Genomic DNA, 16,376 nt, shown 5'->3' with positions numbered 1-16,376 from the left:
TATGTTTACATGTGGGTATTTTCCCACCACTTAATTAACCTGAGGTAGTTATTCTCTCTCTAAAGGCTAGTCTGGACACACCCCAAGTATTTGGTGCAGACTACACATATTTGTAGTTTCTTCCCACAGTCTTGAAATCAGATTATCATCCACAGCATGTCTAAAGCATTGAACCTCCACCCTTAGCTTTTTAGCTTCATGCAGCAATTCCAAATCCTACATGTGGCTCTTGCAGGCACCCCATTTGATCTGTCTGGTCTGAAACATGGCAACAAGGTTGCTGGAACTAGGGATTCTGGGAGCACTCCCTGGCTTAAAGTGATTTCCATCATGTACAGGGTTTACTGTTTTGTTCAGTGGCTTTCAGCACCCTCTCTGCAGTCAGAGGCAGTAGTAGGGAATGGTTTTGTGCTGTTCCCTGCTGCAGTGGGTGTGGGGAGTGGGTGGGTAGGAGTATTTTTCACATCTCCTTTCCCCACATATCAATCATCCAGGATGCTAGTGGGGGCAGTGGTCCTGTTTGTCTTCAGACAGTAACCAGTTAAGGCAACAGCTGTACTGACACCAGAGGAGGGGATAGCATGCTACTAGTTTGAACAGCAGAGGATCGATGTGCCAGCCGCCAGTGAGAGTTAAGAGGAGCCGCACAGCTAGTCTAGGAGAGCCAGATCTGTGAAAAGACAGGGTTGCAGTGCCATCCTTTCATTTCTGAGCTCTTTATGTGGTGGGACTAAAGGATTAAATATATATATATATATAGTATGAGTGGAGAGATGGGCACAAAATGTTGCTGAGTGAGTGCTCATTGGGTTGATCCAGCCCTCTATATCACATAATCTTGATTAATACTACAAAAGGTTTTTTTTCTCTCCTGCTGATAATAGCTCACCTTAACTGATCATTCTCGTTATAGTGTGTATGGTAACACCCATTGGTTCATGTTCTCTGTGTATATAAAATCATCCTACTTTATTTTCCGATGAAGTGGGCTGTAGCCCACAAAAGCTTATGCTCAAATAAATTTGTTAGTCTCTAAGGTGCCACAAGTACTCCTGTTCTTTTTGCGGCTACAGACTAACACTGCTGCTACTCTGAAAAATGTTTTATGGCTGCATCAGATCATGAAATGCCTTTCCAGTTATCAAAGGCTGAGTACCATTGGTCAAAGGCTCTTGCCACCTGTCACAGGGTGTACAGATACCATACTGTCCCATGTGCTAATGAGTTAACAGGAAGATGAGCTACCTCCTTGTCTAGGGCTGATTGGTGGCCCTGCAGCAGCTGGGGAGATAAAAAAAAGGGGAGTGATGGCTTCCAGAGAGGCTGAGGAACCGCTGTGGACAGAAGCCTTCAGCAATGGACTGGTGGACAGCTGCCCAGTTCTGCCTCTACCTCCAGAATAAGAGGCTCAACAAGCTTAAGTCTGGTAAACAGCCTACAAGAGAGGCATGGTAGGAAGCAGTCCAGGGAAGCAGAAAGGGATTGGAAGAAACTCGTTCCAACTGTTTCACAAAGGATCCTTGGACTGGCACCCAGAGGAGTGGGTGGGTGGGTCTGGGTTTCCTTACCAACCCCAGCAGAGAGGTTATGAAAGCCTGAAGAATAAAGGGGACTGAACTGCAAGAAGTCAGAGCCTTTGTTAGGGTTTTTGGCCTCCTGATTCACCAGACTCTTTTCTGCTCTGAAATGGGAAAAGACTATTAACAATCCAGATGGAGTCACAGCAAGGAACTACTAGCCATTGGACTAAATGGTGACTGGCCTAACAATGGGGAAACTGAGGCAGGCTGTCCCTAAACCCCATTCAACCACAACCAGGTGCCAGTGTCTGAAAATAACCCTGGACACCATTCTATTCTTGGTAGTGAAAGATGTAGCTCATTTCAGGAAACATTTGCTGCTTTTCCTTATGCAGCAATGCCCTCACTCATCTGACGCCTCTCAAGTAATTCCTGACACATCGGAGCCAGAGCCTTTCCCATACCTGCTTCTCAGTCACACCAAAGATTTCAGGGATCTCCTCAGCCTTATCCTTAGGCGTGCTCAGTTGCTGGCCTTTTGATTCAGCCACCCATCAGTAAGCTCAGCACAATCTCTCGCTGCAGGTGGGGAACTGGGATATATTTTCAGGCTGGGTGTCTGGGAAACTGCTGTGTAATTCCCATTAATATATACAGAAATTGTATTCCTTATTCCCTGTGCCCTATACAGAAAATAAAAATCTTCTACACAGTGACTGTATTATTTTGGGTATCTGACAATGGGTTTCATTACAGACTCTGAATGTATGACTCAAAATCAGACAGTAATTTGGGATATTAAGTAACCCCCTGCTCTTTTATTTATTTTTAAATGGCACCCCTACAAGTTTTAATAAGTTTGTTCAACAGGCTGTGTCATGGGTTTCTTGTGGCACATTTCTCTTCAGATTAATTTCTGAAAAGAATGGCTGGATTTCTGGCATATTAGGGGTTTTGTTTTATTTATTTTTTCCTTTTTAATACATACAAAGAGAATTTCATGTTTGTGAAAGGAGACAAATTAACATCTCTGGATACTGAAGAATGTTTATAGGTAGGGCCCTACCAAATTCATGGCCATGAAAAACATGTCATGGATCATGAAATCTGGTCTCCTTAATGAAATCTGGCTGTTTTAGAGAGTCGAGGTATTGCTACCCTTACTTCTATGCTGCCTTCAGAGCTGGGTGGCCAGACAGTGGCAGCTGCTGGCAGGTTGCCCAGCTCTGAATGCAGTGCTGCCACCAGCAGCAGTGCAGAAGTAAGGGTGGCAATACCATCACCCCCCTATAATAGCCTTGCACACCCCCACAACCTCCCTTTGGGATGGGACCCCCCATGGTTACAACACTATGAAATTTCAGATTTAAATAGCTGAACTGTGAAATTTAAGATTTTTTAAATCCTCTGATCATGAAATTTACCAAAATGAACCTTAATTTGGTAGGGCGCTAGCTATAGGATGTATGCATCCTGGGCAGCAAGACTGCAAGTTTCCATCCAGAAAGTCACCAATGTGCCTAACCTTAATGTGGGGAGCCTACCTCTAGGGGTGTACAATAATTTAGTGCTTGTATCTACTCAGTCCTTGGTCACTCTACTGAGCTCATAAATATGGGTGCTACTAATTCCACTTGGATCAGAAACGTTTCCATTAGGAGCAGGATTGAGACCAACTCATTCCACATAGGCCACTGAACAGTGGGAGAAATCTCCAGCCGCATTTCAGTGTCTTTGTGCTACTTAATAACCTTTGTCAATACATATTGAAGTTTACTGCAAAGTGGAATGCAAAATATTTTTCAGGGCTACGTAACAGTCATATACTATAAAAGCAGGAATAATGCCTGATTCATGATGCAGTGTTTCATAGCATTAATGCTAGAGTGTTTTCCATTGTTAAGATTAAAATTATTCTTGGATTATTGTAATTTAATACTATCTTATTTATTGGGTCAAATTCAGCCTTGGTATAAATAGACATGACTCCAGTTGACTTCAGTAGGCCCATCCGACTTTGATGGGAATTGTGCCCCTTTATACTAGGGCTGAACTGGGTCCCTTATCATTATGTATATTAGAAGTTATGGGTGGAGGTAGTGATTAGCACATGAGCTGGTGCTAACTAAACGGTAATTTTATATTATGCAGATCATTTTTCTGGAAAATTTTAAACTTTCACAAGACAAGAAATGGAATAATTTACTTGTTTGCGCAATCAGCTGTTTGTACTCAATTGTCTTTGCTGCCAAATAAAGCAACTTGAACCCAACCCAAGATATGTGGCAATGGTTGCAGATGGCAGAATATGAATTTAATTCAAAATAAGTGAGAGAACAAAATGGCATCTTGCTCTCCTTTACATTTCACTGAGAAGTTATAATCGATCACACGTTCATAGGGAGGTTGAAACTTCCACATTGATACACATACACAGGAGTCACTGACCCCAACCACAGACAGGGCTATATCCTTTTGTAATGTGACCCATGTCATGTAGCTGGGACCCAGAAATAAAGACAGTCTTTTACCAGTGTTCCTGTATGACAAGCCTATATTATATTGCTAACATCGTGATGACTCTTGGTGCCATTTGGTGTTGCAGTGTGACATCATCTTGCGGAATCAGTATGCAATAAGAGAAAGAGGAAAAGGCCAAAAGAAGAGATGTACACAGGATAAGTTTGTCTCCATGCAACCCCATCCCCAGACAAACAAAAGTTTGTGTGTGAGGGGGTGGGGGGCTTGTAGGGGAACATTCCTTAAGCTCCCCTCTCTCATTTCTGTCTATGCCATAATTTAGTCTTAACTAAGATGGAGAATCTGTACTGATGCAAAAGCAAATACAAATGGGAGGTGCAGGGGGGGAGGGGCCCACTGCTGGAAAATTTTGAAATAGCCAATGCCGTTTTAGGAGACTAAGATATTTCAAAAACAGATTTTGCATTAAAATATGCATTATGCATTTATAGCTCTCTACCAAGAGAGGGAGAAGAAAATGGAGTGGGGTGGGTCTCTTTTTTTCCTATCTGTCTTGGGAGGAGAGGGGAAGCTGTACTGAGGGACCGATCCACATGTAGAGAAAGGGAGGTGAACTGGCTACTCTTGGTTGGAATGCTTCTCCCATCAAGTGCTACAGCTCTATCTACTGGCAGGATGGCTGGAAGCCCCAGATTTACCTGAGAATCTCGGCAACCAGGCTCAAGAAGCTTCATCTTCAGAGTCCTCTTCTGTGTGAATCTTGCCTAGGAGGGGATACTTTGGAGATGCAGTGCTCTCCCAGGCAAAGTAGATGCAATAGAAGGTTTGTGCCAGTGCTGTCACTTTACTTTAACCCCTCAGTTCCAAGATGTGTAGGTTGTTAATGACAGGAAAAGAAGCCCACAAATACTTTAACATCTTTGTATTATAGTTACATTATTCCCACAATAATTAGGCTGCCATTTAACTTACACACACGCTCACTCACATCATGTAGGATTAATTTAGCTGCAAAAATATGAAGCCTGTCCACATTCCCACCCACCCTCAGCCCACAAACCCCAGTGGCAATTAAAATATGAAGATTACAGATTATTTCCCTGAGGTCAGGGGAAAGCTGGAGACAGATGTTTCAGACCATCTTGCTGCTAAGAATGTTGCTGCCCTCTTAGACTCTGACAAAATAAAATATCATCCAAGGGCCAAGTCAGTTTTGCTATGTTTTGAAACTCAATGTTGAGGCAACATGACCCTGCAGTACTGCAATAGGGCTGAATTTGGAAAAGTCAACAGAAGTTTAACCTCACCTCGGGGCCAGACAAACCAGACTGTGCTCTGTGGTTAGCAGATGGGTGAGGGTAACTCCAAACATGGGGATACCTGTTTGGGATACACTTGCCCTGTGTGTTCCACTTATTGCCTTCCAGATTATAGGGAGTGAAATATGATTATCAGAGGATCAGACTAAGATGCTACTTCCTGATGACTTGGCTGAATGAACCACACCATTTATATGATGGTGATGTTGCATTTTGGAGCTATAACTTGGAATAATGCACTCAAATTAAGAAAAGAAAAGTGTAGGCTAAATATTAAGGAAAACTAAGTGACCAAGGACCATGACTGAGAAACAGGGTCCCAAGGGAAGTTCCATTTCTTGGGACTTTTAAAGTGAGATGAAACAAAGCACTAGAAATTTACTGTAGGGAACAATCCTGCATGGACTAGATGCTCTAACAGATGTTTTCCACGTCCCTCTTCTATCAAAAGAAAAGGAGAACTTGTGGCACCTTAGAGACTAACAAATTTATTTGAGCATAAGCTTTTTGCGAATATAGACTAACATGGCTGCTACTCTGAAACCGCTTCTATAAATAATGAATCATTGTTAGGGGGAACTGTGCTGCTAACTCTTGGTTTAGGTGTAAAACAAAGCCCTGGCCACTGTTGTTCACTGAAAGAACTCCTGACATTTTGCATAAGAATAGGGGTATTAACCTAGTGCCTTGGCCAATTTCAAAGTGTGTAATTATATTCTGCTTACTTCAGTGTTCTTTCCAATTAGTGAAGCTATGCTTCCTTTCCCCCTGGAAAACTTGTTGTGTAGTGCTGGCAGTATGGATTGACTATTGCAGAAAGTTGCCTGTATCCTGAACTGATTAAACAGTGGGTTACGGCTTACGGGTTACTCACTGACTTCTATGGAATTGCATGGATGTAACCAGGAGCAGACTATGGACTGATTGTTGCATCACCAAAATACTGTATATGACAGTAATGTATAAATGACATTGTATCCTTTTGTTCAGTGGCATTAGGCAGATAGCAGTAATGTATCTTTAAAGACCGCTAGCTAGTACTTGATCACCTCCTTTTTGTTTTGGCTATAGAGTGATAAGATACAGTAGTCTGCTGTTTTTCTTATAAAATATGTCTACCTCTTCTCTTTCATGAGACAACCAATGCTGAAAATGCTAAGCCTTGTACAAATGAAAGATAAATCATACCCGCCAAGAACTTCCTGCAAATCACATTCAGCATCTTGAATGTTAGGTGTCCTGTTGTTCAAGTAGCTAGTTATTTTATATCTTAGTTAGCAGGGTATGTACATTTAAATTATTTAACATTGATGCGAGGTGACAAAGACTAAACAGTTGAGCTTTCCTTGAATTGCTGATATGCAGAATAAACACTGGGGAGATTATTTACATGGATATTTTGGCAGGAGTCTAAATTACAATGATTAACTCTGGATTCCTTCTGAATCTGAAACTAATCTTAAAAAACATGACATACGTGTATGTAACAGTAATAATGTTGCACCTGGTTCGTGAGTGTCAGTCTAAGTCTGTTTTATACTTTATAGTTTCCATTACATATGCTTAAGGGGTTACTCTGTATATCAGTTTAAAGGCTGCATTCATTTAAGGGTGGGATAGCAGAGGAGCAGGGCTGGGGCTGCTGGATCTGTGACTGAAATCCAGTGGCTACCCACTTTGCATGCAGTAATGCAACTGTGGCAAAAGATCATGTCAACAACCTGGGGGTGAAGATTTCCTTCCCATGGACCTAGTATATATCTCAAACACACAGCCTGGCAGTGGCTACTTGAGCTGGTGCTAGAATAAGAATTACCTCTTTAACCGTGAGCTCAAACTCAGTAAAATCCTGGTCCCACCTCAGCATACATAGTATTTGATCATGTCAGTGTCTGCGTGTGTTGGGAGGGAAGAATAATGGGCTTTGTAATAACGTAGTGTAATTCTTACACCTTTCTCTGAAGCATCTGGCACTGACCTTATTGAAGAGAGGATACTGGATTAGATGGACCCCAGATCCAATCCACTCTGGCAATTCCTACGTTCCTTTTGCATATTAGTGGATATTTATACTTAAGTCATACATTAACTATAATTTACAGATTTTATGTGTGAAGATTTTGATTAACAGAAGATATACTTCTTTCATCTTTCCTCTTGGTCTCATCTGGTTAAATATCAGTTCAGCTTTTACGATCAGAAATGCTGGCAAATGGAAGGCACAAGCATGGAATTAGTTTTGAGTGAACACCTCACATATTTCAGTTGCTGTGATGATTAGCCAGATGTGTAAACAAGTAAAGGTCAATAGACTCTCTTGTGTTGATGTGCACTAGCAGATGTATTTGTATTCTTAAAAAATAAAAAAGCATGGCTCCTGTCTTACCATCTGTCACAGAGTGAGCAATCTGTAAGGCCCATGTACTGGACATCATGTGCTGTACTGGATTTGTGGCGGTGAGTGAACAGTTAAAGTCTATTCTTACAAACAGTTCTCCCTAATTCAACATTTCCTGGCTCTTTTCAGTTTATTGTAACCTGCATATTGAAAAGTCTGGGGCTGGAGATTGTTTTATTTCCTTGTGACTATGTGTTAAGAAATAAAAGAAAAATAATTTTTCATGTACATTTCTAAAAGGCAGATCATTTACCAAAACGACCACACCAGTTCTTTCTCAAGTGAACACGTAATTTGGAAATATTTTCAAAAGCCTGTTGTTTACCTGAGAGACCAGAATATCCCATATGAAGTAAAATGAGGCTTATGAAGCTATTAAAATGTGCATAATATATATTTAATGGGCTGGAAATGTAAATTTGCATTTCAACAGATGCTGTTCTTCTTATGAATCCATATTTTTCCTATTATTCCACAATTGTTTTCAAAACTCATATTAGGAAATAAAGATCCATCAGTAACAGTGCTTTTCCTCAATAGCTTCCAAAGCACTTTACAAAGTGGATAAATAACATTTTCCGCATCTGTAAAATGGGGATACTGAGGCACAGAGTTGCAGTGACTTAGCCAAGGTCATACACTGAGTGAGTGGGAGAGCACAAACAGAATTCAGATGTTTTTATTCCTAGTCCAGCATCCTGTCTGTTAGATTATGGTGCCTATAAATAATAAACTGGAAAGGTGTCAAGCATGTGGCATCCTTGAGAAAGTCCATGGGGGAAAGTGTGTTGACCTTGCATAACAGCCAGTTGCTGTTTTACTTATTCCAAGCATCCAAATTCAACCACAAATCATTTGTTTAAAATATACAATGTTGGCTCAAAAGAATCATGCACTCACTGCAAGAATTGATGCAATCTGTCTGAAATCTTGCAAAGGGTTGTGTTAATAGTTTGTAATCCCAAGACTTCCCATTAATAGAAATTACTGACATCAGTTATCATGTGATAACCATGCCATTAATATGTGTTGTAACAGCTCATTTCTCAAACTCTAAGGTCTGCCAATCGGTATCAGGTCATTTAAGGTCATGCTACCAACCCATACATTAACACACAGGAATGCTCCCTTCTTTTGGGCAATATTTTCTTTTAGTCCCACCTGATTTATATCTGAAATGAGCTGCTGATTGCTAAATAGCTGAATCATAGTTTTAAGAATTCATTTTAATATTTCAGTCACAGAACAATACTACAGCTTTCAGAGTGCACTTTTATTAGCTGATCATACATAGAGGGCATAACCCTGTTTCTAGCAGCTCCTGAAAGCTGTTTCCCATATTAACCTTTCTTGGGTGTCACATACAGTCAGCAACACTAGACTTCATATTCTTTAAGAGTCCATGCTTAACATGTGCACATTCAATGGATAAAGCAACATCAGTTAGAAATGTAGTGAAGAAATAGACTGAAACTCCTAACAGACTGAATGACATATTGAACAGCAACGTTTTCAACTATTTAGAATGGCTCATTAGGTGATCTTTCTACGCTCTCATCTTTGTAAGGGGCAGCCACATTCCAACTCTTCCTAAATAATAATTTAGCATTAATTGAAAAGCAAGAACTTGCTCTTGTCTTGATAATAGAATTTAATCAATTTTAATAGCATCTGAATGCCACTGTGCATTCTACTTTTATTATGCAGCTTTTTATCTTTAAGCAAAAACCTGGGCAGTGCATGTTGTATAATTCCCTGTATTCAGCAGACATCCCAACTTCTGAAGGCCATGATTTAATACTGCATGGATATCTCTTCCTTCTGCCTCCATGGGACTTTATAAGAAATAAGGAATTAAATTCTTTAATTGTTTGCATATGTTTTAATGTTTGTAATTACAATAGGTGCCTATTGTTTAAATATATTGAGCTAACTCTTCCTCTCAGTTACCTCAGTGCAAAACAATTATACTCAGTGGGGCTGGATTATTATCAGAGGATTGAATTTGATCTAATGATCATAGAGACATGGCCAGACTCTCAGCTGGTATATATCAGCCATCACTAGAGCTATGGCAAAATATAGTAGCTGAGGATCTGGCCTTTTGAATTTAAATGGAGTTTTTCTAAGAGTATTTATATTACCTAAACCAAGGTTCTTCAGTTCTTCCTGTACTTGTGTGCTCTAAACCCAAGAACAAATTGCTACTTAAAAATGCATTTCACTGAGCTTTACAGTTTACCATCATGAAAATAGTGAGCACATGGTATGAGGTTGTTCCTGGCAGCATAGATGGCATTTTAATGGACCTTAATCATGTTGAGAGCCAGAATGTAATAGTTTACTATTTAATAATAAAGGAACATACAGAAGGAATACTGTACCGAAACGCTTTGATACAAGAATATAGATGAGCATAAGTTCAAGTGTATCTTAACATTTTTATTCTCGTTACATCAGATTGTATGAAATGCATTTGCACCAAACCTTTGTGCCTCACAGTTTCTTTTGTAGCCATCAAACTATTTTCACTTAAAAGCCTGCAGGAAGGATGCAAACAATGATCCTCCAAAATGTGCCCAGATTTTTAATATACTTTTAATCAACACTGAAAAGTGACAATGCAAAAAAAAAAAAGAGAAAAAAAGCATTCTGAGGCTCCATGTTTATTATCTCTGAGTGATTTTTCATTACGAGGGCCCAACTCTGCAAACATTTATGCAGATGCACATCTTTAGTCACATATGTGGTAACAATGAGTTGGGTGGGGCTTCTTGTAAGAAATACATTAGTGTTTGCAGGATCAGTGCCTAAAAATGCTCCATTTACAATAATAATAATAATAATAATAAAAATTCTAATTGGCATCCCAGAAGATTCAACCTGTGTTCTGAATATCAAGGTAGGATCTTTCCATCTTACACATTATCACAAGTTCTAAAGGTTCTGGAGGCCAAATTAATTCCTTAAGTACACCCACACAATACCATTATCTTCAGGATATGCCTTCAATGACCCCTGTGCAAACCTGTTGCTTTCAGTGGGTTTGTGCAGATGTAGCTGATTGGAACTTAGTAAACAACTTTAATTGCTGCACAGGATGGAATGGAATCTGTATATGTGTTGGCTCTACAGGCAGAGCAGGAGTGAAAGGCAAAAGATAAACATTCTGACTACCATCAGTAGATATGACTCTGAATATACATAAGGGAGAGATCTGTTGGGTAAGAAGGTGCCATCTTTGCACCACCATTTTCCAGAGTACAGCTGTGGTTTAAGATCTGTAGATCTGGACTAAAAATAATACATCATGAGATCAGCCAGGGATCTCCAGGTACTTCTCAAAAAGTAATTTAGCCTCCCAACATTCCTGTGCGATAGCCAGTGTGATAGACATGTAACTGCTCTGTAGTAATTTATGAATACTCAGTGTTATCCTGGTTATTGGGAAAGTTCGCTGCATGAATATGTGGGTTTAGTACTAGAGGGTTTGTCAGGAAAAATGAGCAAGAAGCAAAATACGCCACCCCTCAGTAAAAACTATGGGGATCAGGATTAACATGCAGAAGTCTTGATATTTAGTCCCCTGTTCTAACCAATATTATTCCTCCAGTAACTGCAACTAAACTTCTAACCATTGTGATTACAATCATATACTGACATTTGGGCTTTGAGTTAAGAATTTAAAAAATAAATTTTTTAGTTCTATCAGAAGCACTTAATCAGTAAAGAAGAGCTCCCTTAAATCCTCAATGTATTTAGCCCTCCCTCCTTCTATGGGGCCGCCTTTTCCTTTAAGCCTCAGTAAGTTGTTTCCCAGCATATAAAACAGAACGAGTTTTACAATAGCATATACTAATGTTTACTGTTGCGTATCATGCATATAAAAATATTTTAATGTGTAACCATTTAATTCCATTTGGCAAGATAAATGTGTGGTGATAGAGATATTTTGTAAATAATACACTTATTCAGCACTTGAGTCAGAGCAGATTATAAAAGAAAATGGCATGTGAAGTAAACTTGTTTTTACTGTACGGTAAGGTGCACTGAGTGTAAATAGATTTTTTTTATTCTGAATTTAAAGGTGAATTCAAAGATTTTTTACTTGAGTTCAGTGTTCTGTAATTCTACCACAGTAGCAAATGACAACTGCATGTCCTGCATGTCATTAGGTGTTTGTGAGGTCATTAGGTGTTACATGGGGGAAATGAGTAAGTGATTTCAACTCTCTTGTTTTTATATATATATATATAAATTGCATGGATTTGCCATATAAATCTACAATTATATTCTGTTAGTTTGGGATCTCCTACAGTTTCTACAATATACCTTTACCTTTAAATAAATTGATTACTATCATGTTTTTATGTATTTGCAGTACTTAATGCCCAAAGACTCAAGAAGGATTGAGGCTCCATTACACATTTGAAAACATGGTCCCTTCCCTGACGAGCATATAATCTAAACTAAAGCCATGTCTATGCTAGGCATGCTTTACATATGTACTATTACTGGCAAAGCACTCCTAGTGTGGATGTAGTTACACTGACAACGCTGTGCGTTCTAGCAGAATAGCAAAATGACTCCATGATGACTGAAACAAGCTATACTGTTAAAAGCACAATTTTACTGATATAAATGTCTCGAGGTTTCTCTCAGCTTGGTTATGTCAGTCAGGGATCATCCCACATAGCTACACCAGCAGGAGTCTGTAGTATAGACTAGCCTGATGCAACAAACGGGTGTTACCCTCATTCACCCCCTCCAATTGTTTTGTAACAGTGGGAGGATATTAGCTATATAACAATTAGCATATTTCAAGTCAGAAGAAGTTTTTAAAAAATAAACCAGAAATTAGTTATATCAGTAATCCTTGCTGGTCATTGACCTAGCCATTCTCAATTGTCAATTTACCATAAGAATCTTGCTAGAAGTGAGTTTTGGGGAGGGATTTGAAGAAACACAGGGTAGTAGCCCTATTGATTCATTTGGGGAGGATGTTCCATGCGTAAAGGGTGGCATGGAAAAGAGAACAAAGATGCTTGTGGGAGATATGGGCAAGCGGATGATGGAAGCCAGCACTGCTGGTGGAATAGAAGGCAATGCAATTGGATCCAGATTTTTGGTAAATTGAGGGTGGGCTAAATTGTGGAGGGCCTTAATTGTAAGGACAATAAATTTGTATCTCTTCAATGGAGAAGGAGAATCAGGGTGGTATGGTCATTACAATGGGTCAGGAAAACAATCTTACCAGCTGTGTTTTGATTGGACCTGAGGATGGGAAGATGGGTGTCAGGAAGGCCACAGGGGAGCTTGTAGTGGTCAAGACTGGAGATGATAAAGGTGTGATGTCCTTGCATGATTGTGGTCCACCAACTGTAATCGAAACCCGCATATATAAGAGTAGAGTTTCGGTCTAGGGTCGCAATTATGTCCTGAAAGCCACATGCACACACAACTGAAAGTGGAATAAATGTGCCGTGGAGACTTTTGTCTTCCAGGATATTATCATCCCCCACACAGTTAATCGGTTCGGGGAGAGGAAGTGGAGGGGGGAGAGGCAGATATGGAATTACATGTAAATCTGTCCATGCTATCCAAAAGACGCATGACTTGACAGGAAGTTTTATCCCACTGTTCCAGTTATTCTAATATATTTGTTTGAAACAAGTATATCTGGAGCAAATTTAGCAAGTGTAAGTGTTCCAGAATTTTCCACTCTAAACAAAATATACATGAGCTTCCTCAGAGGCATATTTATCAGAAAGCTACGTAGTTCCATGTGATTTTTTTACAAACCTTTCAGCTAAGCTCCAGATGCATAAACCAGCACCCAAAACATTTTGCAGATTTGGGAGCAGATTTGTGGGACTTGGTGTGTGTGAACCAATGAATGGAGTACACTGATTCACAGATGTAATTTTTCCATCTGTGACATATTCTAGGTGATCTTCATTTAATAAGCAATTCAAGATTTGAATGTTTCAGGATAAACAGAATGGAAATCATTTATACAAAATATGTTAGACATTGAAAAAAATGATCTAATCTATTTTAGATCAGTAAATTATACAGTTAGGGCTGTTTTCAAAGTAGCAGCCATGTTAGTTTGTATTTACAAAAAGAAAAGGAGTACTTGTGGCACCTTAGAGACTAACAAATTTATTTGAGCATAAGCTTTCGTGAGCTACAGCTCACTTTATTGGATGCATTCAGTGGAAAATACAGTGGGGATATTTATATATGTAGAGAATATGAAACAATGGGTGTTACCATACATACTGTAGCAAGAGTGATAACTTAAGGTGAGCTATTACCAGCAGGAGAGCGGGCTGTGTGATTTTTGTTGTTGTTGCTTGCTATTGTCAGTAAAAGACTGGGGTGGGGAGCAAGCATTATGCACTTTACAAATATGTATAATTAGATGTGGCAGAATTTGATTTTTTTATAATTTCAGCAGCTAATATTCATGTTCATTTTAACTATTTTTTTAGTTTTTCTGATTTTTTTCAATGTTCATAGTTGAGGGAAATCATGGGGGATCAGATACTTGGGGGGGTTGGACAATAACTATTTAATGACAGTAGACACTGACATTCAAAAAATTAAAACCTTATAACTTAAAACACAAATTGTCAGCATCACTGTCAAAATATACAAAGTAAATATCCTTAAATCAAATTATAATAAATTCTTAAGTAGCATTTTTCTTACTTTGCCTATCTGTAAATTTTGATTATTATTGTCAGTTTGTGTGTATATGGTGAAATCGACATTTACCAATAAAAATCTAGTTCTTCCAAGCCTATGTATAATCTTGCAAGGACATGCTAAATCTTGTAGGAACATTCTGTTTATATTCACTTTGTACATTTGTATTTACTCTAATACAGATCTGAAAGACAGTATAAATAACCAGCAGTCACGTGGCTGTTAATCAGATTCTTCCTTTGTGACATGACATCTTATCAGATCATTAATCAGCACAGTAGATTTCATAACACAGTGCATTGCAGTGACTGGACTGTCAGCATTCAAATACAGTCCCACACACTGTTTTACTGAATGCCTCTGTTTTAAATTTATGAGGGAAGGGTCTGAGCAAGAGAACTGTAGCTTGGTGTAATTTTATCGTGTGTGAGAATAAGCTTGCAAAAACACAATCTCAGAATAACACAGCCTTCAGGAATGCAGCAGCATTTATCAGTCAGGTGCACTGAAGTATGCCAGTCTTGGAAAGGGTTAACAGTTTGGAAAGCTGTCATTTTCAAATTGAAATACATCCTCCGAGATTTGGAGCACCTCTGAATTAGTGTACTGCTTAAAAAAGACCCTGGACTATAGATTTACAAATTCCTCCCAAGTCCTATCTCTACTACCTTTTTTTGGATTCCAGTGCAAGGGTCTCTTCCATGGCTTCAGAAAGGAGATGGGGCAGGATTTGCCCCATAGTTCAGATATAAACCTACTTTTATGAGTTTTTTTCTTTTTTCTTTTTTTAAACAAAGAGCACAAAATCGAAACATTCTAAAGTCTCGTCTGGACTACAGTTACAACAGTCTCTAAGGTGCCACAATTCCCCCCTTTCTTTTTGTGGATACAGGCTAACATGGCTGCTACTCTGAAACCAGTTACAACCATGTTAGGGAACCCAGTTACCACCTGTTTGTGTCCTAATCGTGTTAATGCAAGATCAAAGCATGTTATAACCATATTAAGAGAACCAGACTACTTATCATGACTTGGTCTGGCCTTCAGTGGCAAAACCATCCCATTTTTTTAACATGGTTAGGACAAAACCATGCTGTAACTTGATCCTCTAACATGGCTGTAATTTTACAGAGACAAGGCCTAAATAGATATAAGTACTACTGAGACAAGATGGGTGAGGTCATATCATTTATTGAACAAACTTCTGGTGGTAAGAGAGACACGCTTTCAAGCTTATACAGAGCTCTTCTTCAGACCTGAAGTTGGTCCAATAAAAGATATTACCTCACCCACCGTGCCTCGCTAATATCCAGGGACCAACATGGCTGCCACAACACTGCATACAACAATGTAATGGATTGCTGTAAGAAGCGTAAAGCTCTTTGAAAACCACTTGCCTTCCCTCCCTGTTCCCCTGGAGGACTCTAGTACAGCAGGCCACAACAGCTAGAGGAAGCCCATGTGTATAGAGAAAAGGAGTACTTGTGGCACCTTAGAGACTAACAAATTTATTAGAGCATAAGCTTTCGTGAGCTACAGCTCACTTCATCGGATGCATCCGATGAAGTGAGCTGTAGCTCACGAAAGTTTATGCTCTAATAAATTTGTTAGTCTCTAAGGTGCCACAAGTACTCCTTTTCTTTTTGCGAATACAGACTAACACCGCTGCTACTCTGAACCATGTGTATAGAGACACAGAATCAGAAAGCAGCCCACCAGCTCCAAGCGTCACTTCTCTGCTCTTGTGACTTTCAGCTCAGTCGCAAAAACACACCAAGCCTGGTCCAATGGATCCATCAATGGGCACTCCTCAAGCACGAGCAATATCTAACTCTCTGCTGAGTAGACCTGAGCCACCAGGGGAGGGAGATGCCCAGCAGGTAAGGGAGGGGACAAAAAAGAATTTTAGAATTAAAAATCTTAGTTTAAAAAAAGACCAGAGAG

The sequence above is a fragment of the Dermochelys coriacea genome, chromosome 7 (assembly GCF_009764565.3).
Source record: "Dermochelys coriacea isolate rDerCor1 chromosome 7, rDerCor1.pri.v4, whole genome shotgun sequence".
Lineage (NCBI taxonomy): Eukaryota > Metazoa > Chordata > Testudines > Dermochelyidae > Dermochelys > Dermochelys coriacea.
This window is presented reverse-complemented; position numbering follows the sequence as displayed.